Source organism: Mustela nigripes, chromosome 4 (assembly GCF_022355385.1).
Source record: "Mustela nigripes isolate SB6536 chromosome 4, MUSNIG.SB6536, whole genome shotgun sequence".
Taxonomy (NCBI): domain Eukaryota; kingdom Metazoa; phylum Chordata; class Mammalia; order Carnivora; family Mustelidae; genus Mustela; species Mustela nigripes.
Genome location: NC_081560.1, coordinates 12,613,172 through 12,632,870, shown reverse-complemented (window position 1 = coordinate 12,632,870; position 19,699 = coordinate 12,613,172). Strand labels below are relative to the sequence as shown.

Genomic DNA, 19,699 nt, shown 5'->3' with positions numbered 1-19,699 from the left:
AACGGCGGCCTCTGTCCCTCTGGGTATACAAAGAGACGTCTGAGGGCCAGGGAGCCGGTGGCTGGGAGAATTCGTCTTGGGGCCGGCCGGTTTGCCCTCATACCCTGACGCAGAGCCGTAATGGGCCCGAGACGAGATGAGGCTTCCCAGGCTGACTGAGCCCTCCGCCCCAGAGAGTCACATGTCCCACGCCTGCTGTAATGAGGGAGCGAGGGGGGCTCTCTGGTGGCCCCTACATCCCTCTTTCTGGTGTCCCTCCGACACAGGCCCACAAGACTTGCCTGTCCTTTGTCCATGCCCCATGTCTTCAGTGAAGCCAGGCTTGGGCTGGGCCCTGACCCCTGCACTCCATTTAAGGCAGCAGGCAGCCGTGGAGACCTTTCTGTTTCCACCTTCCAGTCAAAGTCTCCCTCAGACCCTGAAAGGTAAAAAGATAAGAGTGGAATGGCCCTGTTTGTCCAGAGCATTCCCTCTAAGATATTTCTGGCGATACAGAGACAGGCTCCCGTCAACGGGCTTTTCTGAGGCTCTAGAAAGGTCTCCCAGGAATCGGAGAAAAGCTGAGCAAACAGGCCTTGGGCAGAGCCGGAATCCTCGAGCTCTGGCTGCTGACATGCTTTCATCCCTGCCCTCTCGAGGTGTTTGCCGCTCTCCGCACGCGCGCTCCTCTCTCCGGGCCCCGAGCGAGGCTCACAGCCTGCCCAGGTGTTAGGTGTCCGGGACCTTTCAACCCCGATAGCTTCCTTCTGGGTGGCTCAAGTCCCCTTCCAGAGAGACTGAGGAGACTGTGATCAGCCCTTTGATCCTCTCTGGCCGGATCGCACACCATCGGGCAGGCCGTAAGCGGGCCAGAACAGAGCGACAGTGGCTGGGCCCACAGCTGAGGCCGGGGGGGTCGGGGGCCATCCTGCTCACCTGGGACGGTGGGTGGGACTCTCTCCGAGGGAGGCGAGGGCAGGGGGCTCTGGGGCTGAGGGCCTGAAAGCTTTGATTGATTCGCAATCGGAGGCCCCCACCCTCCAGGCTGTGTGAGTGGGTGCCTGGCTCCCCTATCCCCTCCTTCATGCTTCTTAGTCACCACACACAGCCCCGTCCCTGGAAGAGCTCTTAGAAATACTGATGCGTGCTGGGCCCTCGCCCCACAGCGATCCCAGCAGGACTTCTGGGGGTGATGGTCAGGAGCAAGAAGGAGCCGAGAGCCCGTGGAACAGCGGAACCGTAACGTTCTCTGCAGTGTAAAATGTTGGGCTCCTAGGGGGGAACCAGTTGGCCAAGGCCTTTCGTGATTTGCTTGCTTTCTTCCCTCCGCGACCACCTCGGAGACTGTTTCTCCAAGCCCCACCCCGCGCAGCAAGAGATAGGCAAGCGCCGTAAGAGGGCTTCGGTGATTACTATGCAGAAGTCCCTGAGCCCTGGTTCCTGAGGGGCTCAGCGAAATCTGCTTTCTAGGACATGCACTGTATTTTTTTTCTTAATGGCAAAATCAAAGTTCATGATAAAATGTTAGCATCAAGAAGCGCTTTGGAGAAGTTGCCGTTCTAAGAGCTGTTTCTTGCTGCCTGGGGCACTGTCCTGGTTGGAGTTAACCCATTCCATCCACCGTGAAGCTTTGGTACCTCTGTCCATAAGTAGAGTTCTGTCCTCCCGAAAGAGGCTAGGGAGACCAGAGGTGTCCACACCCATCATGGCACCGCCAGGCCAGGCTCTAGCAGGAGAGGAACAAGGACAAAGCCACAAAGGACGGATCTCTCGAACAGGGGTCTTTTTGGGAAGCTGAACCCCCAAAGGGTAGGAGAACACTTTCTTCCTCCTCAAGTTCATATCCTTTCCAATGAGGCCAGATACAGCCATGGGAGCAGTGCCCAGACCAGGTGCCCTCTGCTGACCCTGTGAATTTGGCTCAGTTAGCGGCAGAGAGAGCCGACTCAGAAGCTGTCCTCCCCCACCCCCCTGCTCAGCAGAGGGAGCTACTGAGAGGCCCAGGGGCCAACCCTGAAGGGATGCTTTGACCTCTAGAACCCCACGTGTCAGCACCGAACCCTCCCAGAACCTGACCAGTCCTTGACCTCTAGAAGTTAACCTTCTAGGGTTGGCCTGTTCCCATGCTCAGCATGTCCGCCACCAGCAACAGCCACCTCATGCCTAAGGCAAAGCATCATTTATACTAGAGGTATTTATGGCAAAATTGGACAAAAAGGCTTCAGAGCCCAAGCTTTTGCCCAGATTGGCATTCCAGGCATCTGCACCCGGGCACAGACTGGGGCCCAAAGGATTAGCCCTAAGCTTCCAGAACAGCTGGGGGGACCCACTGTGGCAGGGGCCCGGGGCTGGCCAGGCAAGGGCATGGCGAGCAGATGGAAGGGTATATAAGCATGAAAAAGGTAAATTTGGAGTCCAGAGTCGAAGGATGGAATTTCACTTGCCACTGGTTGAATTTCACCAGGGCCAAAACCCAAAACCAGACACAAACCAGCAGAATCCTCTGAGCGGCCTCTTCTCCGTTCCACCGTGAGGGAGGATGGCCCATGCCGTGCACCACTCCGGTCCAGATTTCACCAGTGCCCAGGCTGAACAGGGTACGCTGTACCTTTGTGACGTGACTAGCAACAAATTGTTTGATTAGCCTGCCGCACAGACCAGGCCACTAATTATGCGGGGGCGGCTTTGCCGGGCCAGGATGCTGGGGGTGGTGGTGGGGAGCCCGTTTCCCCTCTGGCAGGGCCTCCAGGAGCCAAGCTAGCCCAGACTGGCGCGGCACCAGCTGGATGCAGGCAAGTGCCAGAGATTAGCATTGGATTGGATGAGTCATCGCGGCACTCCGCAGGGCAGGGACGGATGGCATGGGGGAGAGACAGCGCAGGACAGTGGCGGGGGGGTGACACGGGGGGAGAGCACGGGACCGCTGTGGTTACTTGTAGTTCTCTCGCTGGGGAACCTCTGCGCCCCCGCACGGATGCAGATCCTCAAGCTGAGTGTGAATGGCCGACCCCCGCCACTCCCCACCCCCCACGCTCCTGGGAGACACCCATGACCTCTGCCACCACCCGGGTCGCAGCTGACCCAGAGCCCCCCGTCTAGACACCCCGACTGACTTCACTCCCGCACCCAGCCATCCGTCCTTCACAGTTAACGTATTTTTTTTAACAACCCTATGTCAGATAGGTCGCTCCTCTACTACCAGCCCTCCAGAGGCTTCTAGTCAGAGCACAGGTAAAACCCAAATTCTTTACCCTTTTTTTTAGAAGCCGTCTTAGCCAGCTTGGGCTGCTATGACAAAATGCCAGAGATCGTACCAAAATACGCAGCAAAAATGTATTTCTCCCCATTCCGGAGGCCAGGAAGTCCGAACTCAGTACATGGGCTTGTGCAGCGTCTGGTGGGGGCTGCTCTCTGATGCTTGTATGAGGCCCTAACCCTAACCCTAACCGCTGATCCCAGTCACGAGGGCACCATCCTTGTGACTTAATCACCTCCCAAGGGCCCCTCTTCCTAATACCATCACCTTGGGGGTTAGAATCTCAGCATGTGGGTCCTAGGGGTACCCAAACCCTCTGTCCTCAGTGGCAGCACTGTGTAACCCGGCTTTCGCTACCCGCCCCCACCCCCACCCTCTTGCTCTGCTGTGCTGACCCTGGCATCCCTCCAACCACCCGGCCGACCTTCCTGCCTGGAGTGCGCAAACCTTCCTGGCAAGGCCCTGGAGCTGGCTGTGCCTTTGTCCATAGGGCTCTCCCCCCACGGGCCTCCTCGCGGGCTCCCTCCTCAGACTCACTCCCACTTAGAAGTCACCCCGAGAGGGCTTCCTGGACCACCCAAATCCATGAAGCCCCCCCCCCCCCCACCCCTCTCTACATCTTAATTAATTCAACCTGGTACAGCCACTCACCACTTTCTGAAATGTGTGTTGTGTTTTGGTTTAGTTTAGTTTTTTTTTTTTTTTTTTAAGCAACTTCATTAAAACTAGTATTTATTATCTCACAGTTTCCATGGATCAGAATTCCAGGCACAGCCTAACTGGGGTCTCTGCTCAAGGTCTCACAAAACGGCAGTCGCTCTGTCAGCCGGGGCTGGGGTCCCCTCTGAGCCCGGGGTCCTCTTCTGGGGTCACAATGTGGTCGGTGGTGTTCCGTTTCCTACTTGCTGCACTCACAGAAGCTTGCATGTTTGGGGTCAGCAGGAGAGAGCCCCCGACTTCTTTCGTCTCTGACCTTCAGATCTGCTTCTTTTTTTTTTTTTTAATCTATTTTTTAGATTTATAATTTTAGATTTACAGAAAAATGGAGCAGGTAGTACAGAGAGTTCCCATGTTACCCTCTGCCCCTGCCCACGGGTTTCCATCCTCAACATCTTCCGTTCACAGAGTCTGTGACAATTAATGAATCAATATTGATAGATTCTTAACACATGGGCATAGTTTATTCCGGTTCTCTTAGTTGATACCTGACATCCAGTGTTCTCTCTGTTCCACGCTCCTGTCCAGGATCACACGTACATCTAGTTGTCCTGTCCCCTGAGGCTCCGCGCGGCTATGGCCACTTCTCAGACTGTCCTTGTTTTTAAGGACCTCCTCGGTTTTGAGGAGCACTGCTCGTCCATACTGCAGAATGCCGCTCTCCTGGACCTTGCCCGATTTCTTTTCTCATGATTAGGCTGGGTAGTGGGGTTAGGGAGGAAAATCGCTCAGGTAAAGTGTCATTTCGTCACACTGTGTTGGGGTACATCCTGTCCACCTGTGGAGGAGGCTGTCCCTGATCACCCAGCTGAAACGGTGTGTGGGTCTTCTCTCCTGCAGAGTTACTCCATTTTCCCCGGTTCCATACTGTCCCCTGTGGAGGGATGTCACCAGGCATAGCGCACGCCTGAGGAACAGGGACTTTGTCCTTCAGGATGGAGGATGTGCATAAGTTATTTGGAATTCTTCTGCAAGGGAGATTTGTCTTTTTCCCCTGTTTATTAATTTATCTGATCATTTATTTATGTCACTGTGGATTCATGGCTATTTATTTTTTATTTTGGTTTATAATCCAAAACTAGATTTGTTTTTTTACTCCAGTTCCAGCTCTGACCATGGGGTTCTCTGTCAGGTGGCCCTGTGCCCCTCTGACCTATTCTTATCCACGTGGGCTTTGGGTTCTGGTTGCTGTTGTTATCTTTGGTTTGGTATGTTTTTTTGTTTTGTTTTGTGTTTGAGCTCTTGCTGCTTTCTGACATCACAATGGGCGCCAGGCTCCTCTTGTGTATTTCCTGCCATTTCTCCAAAGAGCCCTGGTTTTCATTGGAGAAGGGTGTATAGACACCAAAATACGGGCACTAGGTGTCTCAGTGTCGTTAATATTCTGTATTTGTTCACTGCCTCTCTACCCCCACTTAGATGTAAGCTCCATGAGCTCCAAAGGTGTCCCCCTAGTCAGGAACAATGTCTGAACCCTCAAACACCTGTTAAATGCATGCATTGCAAATGTGAACTATGTGCCATAGAAGGTATTTTGTTTTGTCTTGATGGAACAGGTATCAAGAAAGTACCCTACCTTATCTTCTGTCCCTGGCCTGATCTTCTCCCCTTCCGTGGGATTCCTTATCCTCGTTCTCTCTTTATTTGAACAGTCCTAGGGTCTGTGTAATTCTGGTAGAAAATGTCTCAAATTGCCTTTGGAATAAGGGTATGCATCACACATGAATTCATGAAGACCTCCATCTTTAACAGGAGTTCAAGAGTGTTAGAAATGGAAGGGACCTTAGAGACCATCCAGTTTGGTGTCCCTGTGTCTCCAGATCAGAGTGGTTATATCAGTTGTCCCAGGCCCTGCAGCTAGTGAGTGGCAGCCCTGGGGACAGAGCTGGCCTGTGATAGCAGCTCCTCCCGCTGCCTGGGTGTTCAGCTCTCTGGGCCACAGGCACATCTTCCCACACTGGCATGCCTCTAGTCTGTGCTCCCGGCCTGTTGCCAGGCCCAGAATTTCGCTCCATTCCCTTTCTCCTCCTCCCTTCTCAAAGCACAAAGAGGCAGACGAAGGAGATCATGGCTGGAATTGAGGGCACAGGTGGTAATGGGAAAAAGAAATCATTAAAAGTCCTTTTCCTCCCACCTGTGACCAGTGTGGCCTTTTCTCCCTTCCCAGTCAGGAAGGGGGAGCAAAGAGAAAGTCCTGAAGGAGCTCAAGCTATCAGACTTGAGTGATGGCCGTGATTTGCAGAGCAGTGATGCCATGCCAGATGTTGCCCCCTACACCAGGCTCACTGGAGAGTAGCTCAGCTGTGCTCCCAGATACCCTTCTTCTGATGCATAGAAACCCTGACAAAGGCCCAGCCATTCTGAGAATGTATAAGCCCAAAATGGAATGTCTGAGGCAATAGGCGTTTGGTCTGGGGGACTCTTTCCGTTGGGCAGCGAGTGATTTTAGGGATGCCCACCAAGTGGAATAAGATCTAGGGTTGCCTTCAGCCTCACCCCACGGTCACCCCTACCTCCAGCACTACTTAGAAGCATGGCTAGGACTGCATTTCTATCTGTCCTGACTTCCACTTCATGACTGTGGTCATTACTTCGTGACTCATGGGTAAGAAGAGGGAACCCACGTAAGTGAGATATTCTGAGTTGGAGAAGAGGATAAATCAGTAACTCAGTGACTTACCACAGTGCAAAGCTTATAAAACCCTCAGTAAATGGTAGCTGTTGCCGATATATTTATGTAAGTAAGTCTCTTCTAGCAGGCAGAGAAGTTTCTATAACCTACCATGACCAAACGAGGACGTAAAACCCATCTATTTACCCTGCTGAACTGCTCTTACAGGTTCGTGGGAGATTTCACTAGAACATCACAACTCTCCTCTTGGCTTTTTGTCTAACAACCTTTCTTGCAAAACCCCGAACAGAGATTCAGAAAGAACTTCATACCCTGGGATATTCCTGTTTCGCCTCTCAGAAGGTGCTTGTTTGAATATTTATTAGCATTGGAAAATTACATTCAAAACAAAGACATTTGGGAGAGGAAACACATTGCTAGTAGGACTGAGAAGCAACATGCTCCCTTCCCTAAGTGGGACGAGGGCCCGGGTCAGTCACGTCAGCAACCCAGACTGTGGGAAGGCTTCATTTTCACCTGAAGAGTTGGAGCTCATCGAAGGAGTTGAGCCCTTGCCACCCTTCAGGACCTGCCTCCATTACAGATTTGCACTTTAGAGGAGAAGAGTAAGCAGCCTTGGTCCAGGACTCCCCAATTTTGTCAATGAGGGCTGTCTCCCAGTGCCTGTAACGTGCCTACCCAACACTCAGCAAAGCCACAGTGCTGCATGTTCCCAAGAACGGGCTTGGGGGCCTGCTCTGTCACTAAATGTCCAGAGGGAAATGCTAAGACAGAAAGCAGACCCTAGAAGGAGGTGGGAAGGAGGGTGGATGGGCCACGAGTCACCCTCCATTCCTTGCCGTCTCACTGGAGCTTGGCGTCCGTGTTCAGGAGCTAGAATCCTCCTAAAATGGGGAATTACGGTTTTACAGCGAAGAGCTAGTCCAGGACCAAAGGAGCCATGTGACTCAAGAAAGTTACTTAACTACCTTGTATACACTCCTTCGATTTTCTCATCTACGAAGAGGACTAGTAATAGTACCTTCCAGAAATATGGTTGTGAGAATTATAGAGTTGACTCATGTGAAGGGCTTAGACAATGCTTAGCATTGTTCTCCAGAAAGGTTTAGGTATTATTTCAGCTACTTCTTTGTGCAAACAACCATCTTCAGGGACACTCTGCTCTCAGCAGCCCCAAACCATCGCTAGCAACAGCACGCAAAGACCCTGCCATGGGATGAGAAAGATAAAATTGCTTGAGCAGATAAAGTCTCTCTGGCTAATCACCACACTCCTTATCCGTTCATTCAATAACTCACCATTGTTTATCAAGCACCAGACACTGTTGAAGCACTTGGGCAAGAGTGGGGAAGAGGACAGAGTGCTCACGAAGCTTACACTCTTGTTGGCGCTACAGATAAGCGACAAATAATTGAGTACCGTAAACACCTGATACGCTGCCAGTTGACGGAGCTGTGGAGAAGAAAGCTAGAAGGGCTATAGAGAGTGATGGGGCACCGCCATCCATGTGGGGCAGTGCTTGGGCAGAAGGCCTCTCGGGTGGTCACAGCTGGATAGAGCCTTCCACTGAAGGCTTGCGTTGAGTGGAAGTCTTCCTGGGAAGACCTGGCAGGATCAGTCCTTGCAAAAGGAATAACGGACGCAAGGGACCTGGGACAGGATTGAGCTCATTGGGTCGGAGGAAGCTGAGCAAGAAGACAGGAACAGAATAAGTTGGAGATATTTCGCAAAACAGAGAAGCCACAAGATCTTGGAGACCATGATGAGGGTTTGGCTGATGGAGGTGGCATCATCTCGCTCTGGCCTGCCTTCTGTCTATTTCACAGACAGAAAGAACCTGGGGTTCTTGCCTGGGTGATCACTCCATAGTATGTGGCATTCACTCATCAGTGATCTGGCTTCCTTCTGGGGTGCCGGAAGCTGGAGCTTCTTCTGCTTCCCATGGCAGTTTCTGTGAGTGGGGGCCTGGTCCCTGTGCACCAGCGTGGCCAGGTCAGTAGGGGGACTGTCATGTGCCCCTGAGAATGGTGCATAGCAGCACACCCGGGAGCACCCCTTCCCTCAGCCAGGACCAGTTACATCATTTGTGGGACCCAATGCAAGATGAGAACCTGGGACCCCTCCTTTAAACATTAAGACATTCAAGATGGTGACAGCAGCGCATGAAAACAGGCACATGTGCCCATGAAGCCAGCTCTGCCTCCATCACCATCCCACACGCACACGCCTTGATCCCAGGCTGTGGCAGCCTCTCACTGTGGGGGCTCCAGAGGGTCCTGAGAAATCAGGTCTTCCCTCTTTCTGCTCCCTGTTCCTCTTTGCCCTAACTTGGGCCTAGTCTGCTGTGCTTAACATCACTCCTTGTCCCTAATGACCAAGTAATCATATAGACACGCATTCCCCTTTCCTTAAATCAAAAGCTGACTCTCCCAACATTGCCCACGTGACCTGCGAGTAAGACAAAGCTGAGTTTGTTGCTTACTGCAGTAGGGGAGAACACAGCACCTTGCAAAGCTGGCAGGGTCCCAGAGCAGGACGGTCAGATCAGGGTCGATGGGGAATTAGAAGTTTGCTTTAAGGCCTTTATTTCAGTGCAGGTGTTTGATTGAGGTTGGTTGAGAATACTGATGAGGTCTAGGATTGAAGGAAACAGCAGGATTTGGGAAAATCTTCGAGCACACACTTCCGATGTTTTCAGTGGAAGCTGATGGATCTTTTGTGAAGTTCTGTAATGAACAATCAAAACCAGTTAACACAGGCAGGGCGGACCTAGAAGTGTAAGGAGACAAGGGAATAGCAAAGTTCGGTTACTCCAGACGCTAAGGCATGGTTTTGGGTCAGTGTCTAGGCTGAGTGTGGGGTGGGTGACCGGGAGTCTCGGGATAAGTGGACCTCCACAGCCTGGTGCCTTCCTGGCTTGCCTGCCTCCGCCAACACAGACGTGTCTGAATTTTCCAGGGAATAGAGTCCAGAGTGAGGCCAGGACCCTGTCTTTCCTGGGGTAGAAATAACATTGCTGTACCGAATTGGGGTCCTTGCCTACAGACAGTGGATGATTGGCAAGGGTGGGATGGGGGAAGGGCAGGCAGGAGAGGAGAGAGAGGGCAGGGCACCTGAAAGACCATCTCCATTACTGGGCGGTGTGGGGAAGGGCTGTTGAGAAAGAACAGATTTCTCCAACAGCCTTTTCAGTGGAAACAGACCAAGAATGCGGTAGTGTCTCCACAGTGCTTGATTGCCATGGAAACTGAGGTAATTTCTAAAGCAGCTTCAAAAGCTTCCATCCCTATGGTTCTTCTAGGATGTTCTTATAGAGGTGTGCAAGCTTCAGAGAAAGGGAACTTGTCAGGCAAGCCTCTGGCTCTTGAAATGAGTCATAAATCAAAGAAAAATGCTCATTCCTGAAATAAACGGAGAGACCTCTACTAGTGGGCATAAAAGCGGCTCCTGGGGAAACAAAATGGAGAAGTAGCTATAAATGAGGAGGAATTTCCTCTCTCCCACCCTGGAGGCCTAAGGACAGGTGAGAAGTGGCCTCGGAAATAGCCAAACCCGAGGAAGGGAGGCGGGGAGCTCTCCCCCCACAAAGCATCTTGTCGCCCTCACTACTTAGGTGACTGAGATGCATGATGTGAACACAATAGTTAGGGCCCTTGCTCCCTCTGGGCACCCGAAAGCTGGCTTGAACTGGCCTGGGTTGTTGAGGTGGGGGGCAGAGCCAGGCTACCCCCACACCGTATAGACAGGACACCTCCAAGCCCAGGGCAGCACACCTGTGCCTCACTGCCGTGATGCTGGGGGTGGGCAGGAGCTTGGTATAGGGAGAGCTGAATGGGGGGTTGGTGACAGCCTTGAAGGCCTGGTGGGTACCAGTGAGAAAGTGATTCCGGGAAGGCCCTCAAGCATTATTCTGGAGAAGGCTTATAAAGATGGGCCCAGAGAGGTAAAGGAATTCTGCTCTGGGGGACATACCTTTTCAACCTAACAGACCTTGGGCTTTGGGGACAGATGAGTAATGGTATGCATTTTTATCCCCCAGTATGAAATAGTTGGAAAACGAGTGCCTGTGAAGCTATTCTACCTCCTTCACGTTCTAAAGATCTCCTGATTTCAAATATACTTTCCTATTATCAGATCATGTCTCATACCACGAGTCTTGATTTGGAAAAAACTCTCTATCTATAGAAGCCATCAGAAGACCAGGGATATCTAAGATGTGTCTGTGAAAGAGGCCCGCCCATCCCCACTTCAGGATACCATTAGATCCAACTCAGTGCACATTAGTCATTAAATAAACAACCAGTGCCCACTCAGTTGAAGATAAAACCCAGTGCCTTGGAGTTGCTCACTGTCTTCCAGAAGAATCAGACCCCTAGACCCATTAGTGTGGTAAAAGAGCAGTTTTCCTTTTAAGGACTGACACCTTGAATATGCAAACGAATGGAAACAAAAGAATTCTGGGTCTGAATTTTCAGCAGGAAAGAGGACAGAAAGGGGATCACTTGTGACTTGAATGACAGTTCAGAGACCTCCAAAGCGGGGGGTGGGGGGGGTGGGGAGGTGGGGGAGGTGGTGTCACCGGGGGGCACCCTGTGGACCTTCAAACCCCCCATAGGAGGCCCGCTCCCGTGGGAGAGGGGGAGTGGGAGGGGAGGCTCACAGTTGGGACCTTTTGTGCTGTATCCATGGTGGGTGTTGTTCAAACATCAATGCTTTCATCCTCCACTCAGCCCTCATTTGTAGAACACGAGCTAGGCAGGCCCAGGGAGCCCCAACACAAGCAGTTACGTACACGCGCCACAGTCTACATTTACGCCCAGACTAGACTAGTCCTCCTCACGCCCACGGGGTAAGGGGCAGGAGACAGAGGGGTAGAGAGGCCAAGAAGGGAGTCACTTCTGCTACCAGAGTGTCAGCAATAGCAGTAGGTCCAGACGTGGTGAAGGTCAGACACGAGCTGCCTTCTAGGATTGGGCTAAGCCATCACTGAGAAGCGGACGGTGCGGAACACTGTCTGGCATGTCATGAGGCTTTCCTGTGTGTTTGTTCCTCTGCTCAGTTTGTCATTGGCTCTTACCTTCTCTGTGGTTCCTAGCACTTGCTGCCAGAGTTCACGGTCACGTGGTTCCCAGACCCAGGATTCCAACACCAATCTATTTGACTCCAAAGCCCAGCTCTCTGCTAATCAGGCAGTGCTCTTTCCCCAATAAAAATAAAGTTGTCGACGTATTTATGAACCTTGAGCCACTCACGACCTGATCTGGTGAAAGAGGACCCCACCCAGACCTCTCATCATGGTGGATGAAGACTGTTTGTTGTTCCTGGGGTAGCAGAAAAGATAAGGCTGCTTCAGTTGAAGGGAGGGTCTCCAGGGAGATAGGAAAATGAGCGTCTTTGGCTGAAAGCCTTTCCTTTTTGTGGGCCCTAGACAGGAAGACTGCTGGGGGTTCAGGGAACAAAAAGAATAATCTTATTACTTCTATAGCCCTGCCACCAGCCCCCATGTCTTGAAGTCTGGTGTCTGTTCCCACCATGTCTCAGAAGCTCCTTTCTTGCGGACCTACTTCCTCCTGGCTGTTCCACCTGTCTCCTGGCCTCGAGCCAACGCTTCCTGACCTCGCATGGATTTACCTGTTTCTCAGACTCTCATCTCTTGTCTTCCATGACAGCATGCTCATGATTTTGCCTTTCTTCTGTGTCTTTTCTGTTTCCTTTGCTCTTTGCTTTATCTGCAAATGTGGCTTTCAATGCTCTTTTTTCCTTTCTCCCTGCAAACATGTCTCCTTGTCACCAGTATCTACTCTCATAGTGACAGTGACCTCTGCGTGGATGAGTCTGGAACTGCTTTGGAATGGCCTTTTCTGAGCTCTAGCCTCATGTTTTTAACTGTTCTCTGGAACCACAAACATGCCATGAGGTAGACTCGTGCTTTCTTGGTAGATGGTATGGGTCTGCTTTATGTTTATGGCATCCATGCTAAGCACTGGCTGACTGTGGGGGCTGGACAAATGTCATCTTCTGTCCTTTCCCTTCTCCCCATGAAATGAGCTGCTTTTCTTGCCTTCCTCAGCACAGGAGTCTGCCAGTCACCTCTGAGTCATTGTTCACTTCTCCATTGTCACCCGTAGCTTAGCCAGCTGTCAGTGTCTGCCAATATCTCCGTTGCCGTACTCTCCGTGGCTCTCTCACTTGTGTCCATTCCCTGAGCGCCGCTGGGGAGCTGAGTATGACACTAGTGTTGACCAGTCATTTAGCCCTGGGTGGACATCTGTGTCTCCAAACTCAGAGCCTCCGTTTTCTCCTAGAACTGAGGGAGTGCTGCCTACCTCATCTGGTTTTTGTGTGGATAGAATGAAAGGATTCGCAGGAAAAGCATCTAGCAAAGGATCCATATCACATAGATGTTCCTCTCCCGACTTTCCACTTAATTCAACATTTACACCATTCTGTCTTTTTAAAATACACCTCCTGCCATGTCGTTTCTCTGATGAAAATATTCTGGGGTTCCATGTGGCTTATTGAGTAAAGGTCAGCCTCACCAGCCGGAGTTTAATGTGGGTCACAATCTCACCCTGGACTCACTTCTAGCCACATGTCATGTTGCCCCCCCCCACACACACACACCTGCCATTGCCTGCCTCTGGGCCACCCTGCTTGGCCTGGTGAAAGCCTCTGCTTCCTCAAGCCTCAGCATCTTCTAGAAACCTTTTGAACCAGCTTAACTAAAACCAGACTCTGCCTCTGAACGCAGACCATTGCTTTGTACCATCTTGATGGCACTTACCTCCTTGTGAATATCTCCTGGAGCAGAAACTGAGATAATTTCCCATGTCCCCTCTGAGTCAAAGCCTTCATGGTAGCAGAGGGACCTCTTCCTTGCCAGCTCCTCCAGTGGTCAGTTTGCCCCTCTTTATTTTAAACCTTATTATGGTTTCTGGTAACTTCAACTTACTGGACCTGGGCCCTTTCTGCCAAAGTAACATAAATTAAAGTCAGGACCCTCTTCCTCCAATAGTCTTTCAAATATTTGAGGACTGCTCTATACTACTTCTTAGTTATCTGCTTTACAGACTTAAGTGCAACTCACTACACATTGATTGAGTGCCTACTGCATGCTAGGCATGGTGCTAGTGCACAAGGTACACAGATAAACATGTCCCTGTCCTTAAGGGCCACCCGGGCAGTTGTGGAGGCATAGTGATGGGTGCCATGACAGGGCTGTGGGTGCCCAGAGAAAGAGAACCTTTCTGAGCCAGGGACTGTGGAGCAGCCTCAGGGTAGGCTAGAGATTGAGGCTAAAGAAGAATCAAGTCAACTTGACCTTACTGTTGCCCTCAATGGGCTTTTATACCATCAATCAGCTGAACCTGCACTGAGATCAAGAGTTGGCCACTATCTAGAAGCAATATGCCAAGACTTTCTTTACTCGTTCTCGTTTAGGATTTCACATGCCATTAATAATTTCCATTTTTATATTTTTCTGTGTAACTAAACTCTGTCATAAATGAAGCAAAAAAGAATCCTTTTTATCTAAGAAAAAATGCTTAAGCAGCTTTATATGGAGGTAAAATGTAAACCTAGTATGCTATTTTACCCCCTAATTTTGATCCTGGGGTGGGAGGAATGGGAGTAGCTGTGTCCTTCACACTGCTCTCCCTAACAAAACCTAGGAACTTCTTAAAGATTGCACCACACTTCCGGGATACAATATAGTTAATGAAAATACCCCCTGTGGCTTAGCTTGTAACATTGTGAGACAAGTTCAATTGTCATCACATTTCCAGAAGCCTCTGGGTCCAGTTTCTAACAGTACCTGAGTTAGTATGGCCAAGGGTACGTTGGACAGTTCTCTCCTGAGCTCAGCATTCCCATCAAGGCCTGTAAAGTTGGAAACCTCTTTCTTCAGGAGGACACGCCACCCTTGAAGACTCCATTTCCCAATGGAGAAGAAGGGACTGACTTCTCTGGTGAGGTTGGCCAAGAGGCTGAGCTCATGAGGCTTCACACCATCTGGGTCCTCTGCTGTTTGCTACTCCACACAGGCAGCCTTCCCAGGTCGAGGCGCCAGGGTTAGGCTGGTGTCAGGAGGCCTGTTTGTCTTTCTTTTCTGGGCCCACCAGTGTGAGTCAACATTTGAGGGTGAGTGTACCTGCTTTGCAAACCTGAATGTTCCCTCCCTCTGGCAATTCATCCTAAAATGTCAGTGGGGGGAAAGTATAGGTACCCCTGAATGTGGCCAAGGGTCAAGCCACAATTGCTTGTGCTAGCCTTATCAGTAATAGAGTTGGCATGTTTTTGCCCCATCAGCCTCCTTCCTGTGATTCTTTTCTCACTAGAGTATGAGTTCAGAAAACCAAGATGAGTAATTATCATCCCCCAAATCTCCAAGAGAAAAGAGGGGTGAAAAGAGGTGCCCAGGTTGAGACCCATTGATGAGCCAGGAGGAGCTGGTAGGAGGACAGGACCCCTTCCATGGGCTGGAGTCTACACTGAGGTCCTGGGGATCCTCTTCTGACCACCAGCTTACTCTGTCCACTGGGTTCAGCTTCTGGCCCACTGGGAAGCGACAAAGTCTTCCTAGAAGGAAGTTAATGCTGTGATCTTGATTCATTTCCTTTCCCGACCTCTCCACCCTACATCTGCTGGGAGAATCTTATTCCTCCACAGAAACTCACCCTTCTCCATGGCACAAATAAGGAGTGACCCTGTGTACATGTTATGGAAAGACTTCCAAGTTCTCTGAAGAATTCAGCAGTAAGAGTTTTATTACCTGAGCCATGAGTCTGAGTGGTTCTCAGAACCTCCTCGGGGCACTTTTGGTCACTACCAAATGTAGTGACCCTTCTCCCAATGTCACCATCTAGTTGATAGGTCTTATCGAAGCACCACTGCGTACAGGGCCCTGCTGGGGAAGAAGAAGGCTTCTCTGCTTATAATGCTTACAGTCCAGCCCCAGAGACAATATGCATGCATGAGAAATGAGAGCCAACACAACGAGCAGCAAAGGCGTGAATATGAATCCTGGCTCCGGTACTTGCTACCTGTGTGATCTTGGGTAGTCTCCTTAACCTCTCTGTGCCTCATGTTCCTTAGCCAAACCTCATAAACTTGCTTGGAGGATTAAATGAGCTAAGTAAAGCACTTGCAACATTGCCTGCCATGTCGTAAATACTACATATCAGTGTTTGATCCGTATAAAACTATATGTGTTCTGTGACCCAGCGGTGAGGTGACATCATCTCAGAGAAAGGCCAGCCCAAGCTAACAAATGTGCCAGGCATATGGAGACATAAACCAAACCAGGTGGCAGGCTCGCCTGATCTTCTGGCTACCACCCCAAGCCTCTTCCTCTCCTAATTAACATGGCATTGGCTCAGATCAGATAGGGTAGAAGCCTGAGAGATTTCTTTCAGGAGCCAATTTCTTCCAGACACTTAAACAGCTGGGCCCCCATCCTTCCACATTTAAAATCAAGGCAATTTAGAGCAGAGCCTCATCAGCACACTGATGTCAGCTAATGACATCTAATGGTCTCATCCAGCAGCCCCTCTGTGCATGTCGGGAGGTGAGAAGCAGTGTCTTCTCTCCAGGTGGCTCATGTTTGACAAAATGACTGGCAACCCGACCTAGAGCAGTTCAGAAAGAACCCAGAGTCAGGGCATCACTTAACTGGAAGGACCGTAGAGATCTGGTCCTTCCCTCTGTGTATTGTATGGTTGAGGGATCACGGCCAAAGAGAGGAGGTGCTCTTCCCATGTCATGGGCAGGGATGGGACCAGAACTCAGATTTTCTGATTCTTGCTAGAGTTCTCTTTCCACTCTGAACATCTCCGTTGGCTGGAGTTCTCCTACCCGGAAGTGGATAGAGCTGCCTTAGTGTCCCTCTGGGCCAGGAGAGCTTTAGACCACCAAGGCAGGAATTCATATGTAAGGATAGGTCTACCTGTGCTCAGCTTCCTGCTGGTCCTGGGGGCAGGTCGGGGGACGGGAGGGATGTGGCTTGTAAACTCCTTAGGAACGTCAATGACCAGAGCAACCACAAAGCTGTAGTATCAGAGATGATCGGCAGGAGGTTTAGAATTACTTCCAAGCCTTGTCCTGAGCAAGAAACCCAGGACAAGATTGCCCTCCACCCTATAGATTCTCCACATTTGCTCTGGGGACCATTGTCATCCACCAGAAAGGGTTGGCCTAGAAAGAGAAGGAGAGAAAAGAGAAGCAGAGGCAGGAAGATGGCATGCGCTAAGTGGCTTTACTCTTGGAAGCTCACTGTTCACAGCTTGAGAATGTTCCTTTCTGCACAGCTGTAGATGCCACTCTCAGTTTAGTTAGGAAGCCAGTTGGATCCCACCAACTCTCAGCTCTGAACCAAGACCCAGATGGATAGGAAGCTCCAAAGATTCACGTTGAGAAAGATGTGCTGCTGTACTCTTGGTTCATTGTCTTCTGGGACTCTCACGTGTACATAGATGCCCGCCATATGGAAAGCTTGTAGCTCACCACAAACCACTCATCTCCGATTTTCCCAACTTTTTGTGCCAAGAAGCATGGAATATCCCAGGGCAGGTGGGCAAAAGTGGTGTGGGCCAGGGGTGGCTTTTTCTGGGGGATTTTTTTAATGGGGGCAGTGGAAGAAGTATAATGAATAGTTCTCAGATGCTTCTACAATCAAATAGTCTAGGTTTTATGGCAAAGTCAGATATTTGCTCTGTTGTGGATGCTTTGGGACCTCTAGAAAATGATTTAACTGGAGATTACTATGTGGATTATATCATGTACGTTCCGTGCTGCACGTATACGCACATGTATGCGATCACACCTTCAAGAGGTACAGAAGTTAAAACTCCTGACATTTGGTTTTGAGTCTGAATGAACCCTTGGGATCTCAGAATGACTTCCCCATGAGAAAGAATGGTGGTAGTGTTTTAACAAAAAAAGGAAACTGGGTAGACTAAAAATGATTTTAAAAGGTAGCTCTCACAGTCTACTGTATAGTAGGGGTTGAATGAATGAGTGTGGGAGAATGCTAAGTGCCGCCTCCGTATGCCAAAGGAACCAGGGCACAAGCTCAGTGGCACCTCGGAAAGGTCTCCAGCTCCTGTTTCATGGCAATTCCCCACACCGCTGTTGAGGCTGCTTCCTTTTGCCCACCCTGGTTGAGCCACAGGCTTACAAGCTTCTCCGACAATGCTGTCGTGTAACCCCTGCTGGTTGCTCTAATCTCTCTGAGCCTGAGGACAAGTTCCGTTACTGGGGCTGCGGGGTGGGTGTGGGGGGGGTCTGTCTCAGGATGTACTCTGAGCTCTTCCAAATTCCATGGTTCTGGTTCCACAAAGTCCACAGAATTGAGAGTCCTGAGTGAGCCCTTCCTCTGGTTTCTGTGGAGAGCAATTGCTTCCTGGTATGGCATTGACCTTGGGGCGGAACCGGGGAGGGGGCAGGTGGAGTGGGTGATGGAGAGGAAAAGTGCAACTTCATTTCTTTCTTGTCCTCCAGAACAATTTTTCCTCACCCTCACTTAAAGCCTTCCATTTCTAATATTATACCTTACACATAGAAAGCAATTTTAACTTCTGTAAGCCTTTTCACATGTATTACCGCTTTTCAGAATAATCCTGCAGAGAGGTATTATTCCAATGCAGAATTTCTGTGAATATAAAAATGCTTCCTAAAACCCAAGGTGCCCAAGGAAACATGGGTAGGTGTGCACCTGCGTGGGCGTACACGCACACACGGGCAGGTGCACAAACCCCTCAGCGATCACAGAACGGTTTAGGAGGAGGAGACGGATGGGAGGACCAGGCATGGTGTCAACTTCATGCCCTCTAGGTTTCAAAGCCCATAGTTTCACCTGAAAGCCCGATAGCCTAGAAGTCCATTTCTTCTAGTGACTTTCTAGAGAAAGTGACAGTCTAGCTGAACATGAACTAAAACAGAACAGGAAGCATCCCTGTAACTGTCAGGTCACCTATTTTGAACTATAAAAGCTTTATGGATCCAGAAAAAATATGAATGATCTTGAGCTGGGCATACTCAGGGAAGGCTTCTTGAGAGATGAGACCTGGCTTAGACCATCGAGTCTAGCTACATGGACTCTGCGTCCAATTCCAGTCAAGGACACCAGGCAAAGTTTCTTTTGACCTTAGTAAGTTCCCGTCACAAAAGGCACTTGAACACCCACCAGTGCCCTCTTCCATTGGCTCAGCCCTTGAGAGGTTTGCACAAGTTTGTGAAGGCTCTGTCTTTGGTGGAAAGGCCGCAGAGCCATGGATGTTGGGATCAAATCTAAATCTATACCCAAAGAGTAAATGGATTGATGGGTATTGAGTGAAAGGAAGTAAGCATAGATACATTGGTGAGGAAGACTAGCTGGAGAAAAACCCAGAAGGTGCCCAGTAGCTATTGCTTTCTATGGATATGTTTTTTTTTTTTTTTGAACATAATCATTTTAGTTTTATTTTTTAAGTTTTTATTGTGTCATGCTAGTCACCATACAATAGTTTTTGATGTTGCATTCCAAGATTCATTGTTTACATATAACACCCAGTGCTCCATGCAGTACGTTCCCTCCTTCATACCCAACCCCAGGCTCACCCATCCCCCCAACCCCTTTCCCCTCTAAAACCCTCAGTTTGTTTCTTGGAGTCCACAGTCTCGTGGTCCGTCGCCCCCTCCAATTTCCCCCCCTTCACTTTCCCTTTCCTTTTCCTACTGTCCTCCATGTTACTCCTTGTGCTCCCCAAGTAAGTGAAACCATATGATCATTGACTTTCTCTGATTGACTTATTTCACTCAGCACAATCTCCTCCAGTCCCTTCCATGTTGATACAAAAGTTGGGTATTCCTCCTTTCTGACGGCTGAGTAATATTCCGTTGTATGTATGGACCACATCCATTTGTCTGTTGAAGGGCATCTCGGCTCCTTCCACAGTTTGGCGATTGTGGCTGTTGTTGCTATGAACATTGGTGTGCATATGGCCCTTCTTTTCACTGCATGGCTATGTTTAGATACCTGGTGTAGCCACAGGGTGGCTGTGAGGTCTGGAAACAAAGATGGTCTTATTCTATCGAGGATTGGAATGTTATGGGAGTAAGCCATTTATTATGTATTCACC

The 19,699-nt window shown here is 50.1% G+C and overlaps 1 protein-coding gene across 1 annotated transcript in view; it reads left to right on the top strand.

Annotated features, from left to right (window-relative positions):
• TMEM178B (transmembrane protein 178B) overlaps positions 1 to 19,699 on the top strand; it is a 326,761-nt gene that overhangs the window by 300,420 nt on the left and 6,642 nt on the right. The window lies entirely within an intron of this gene.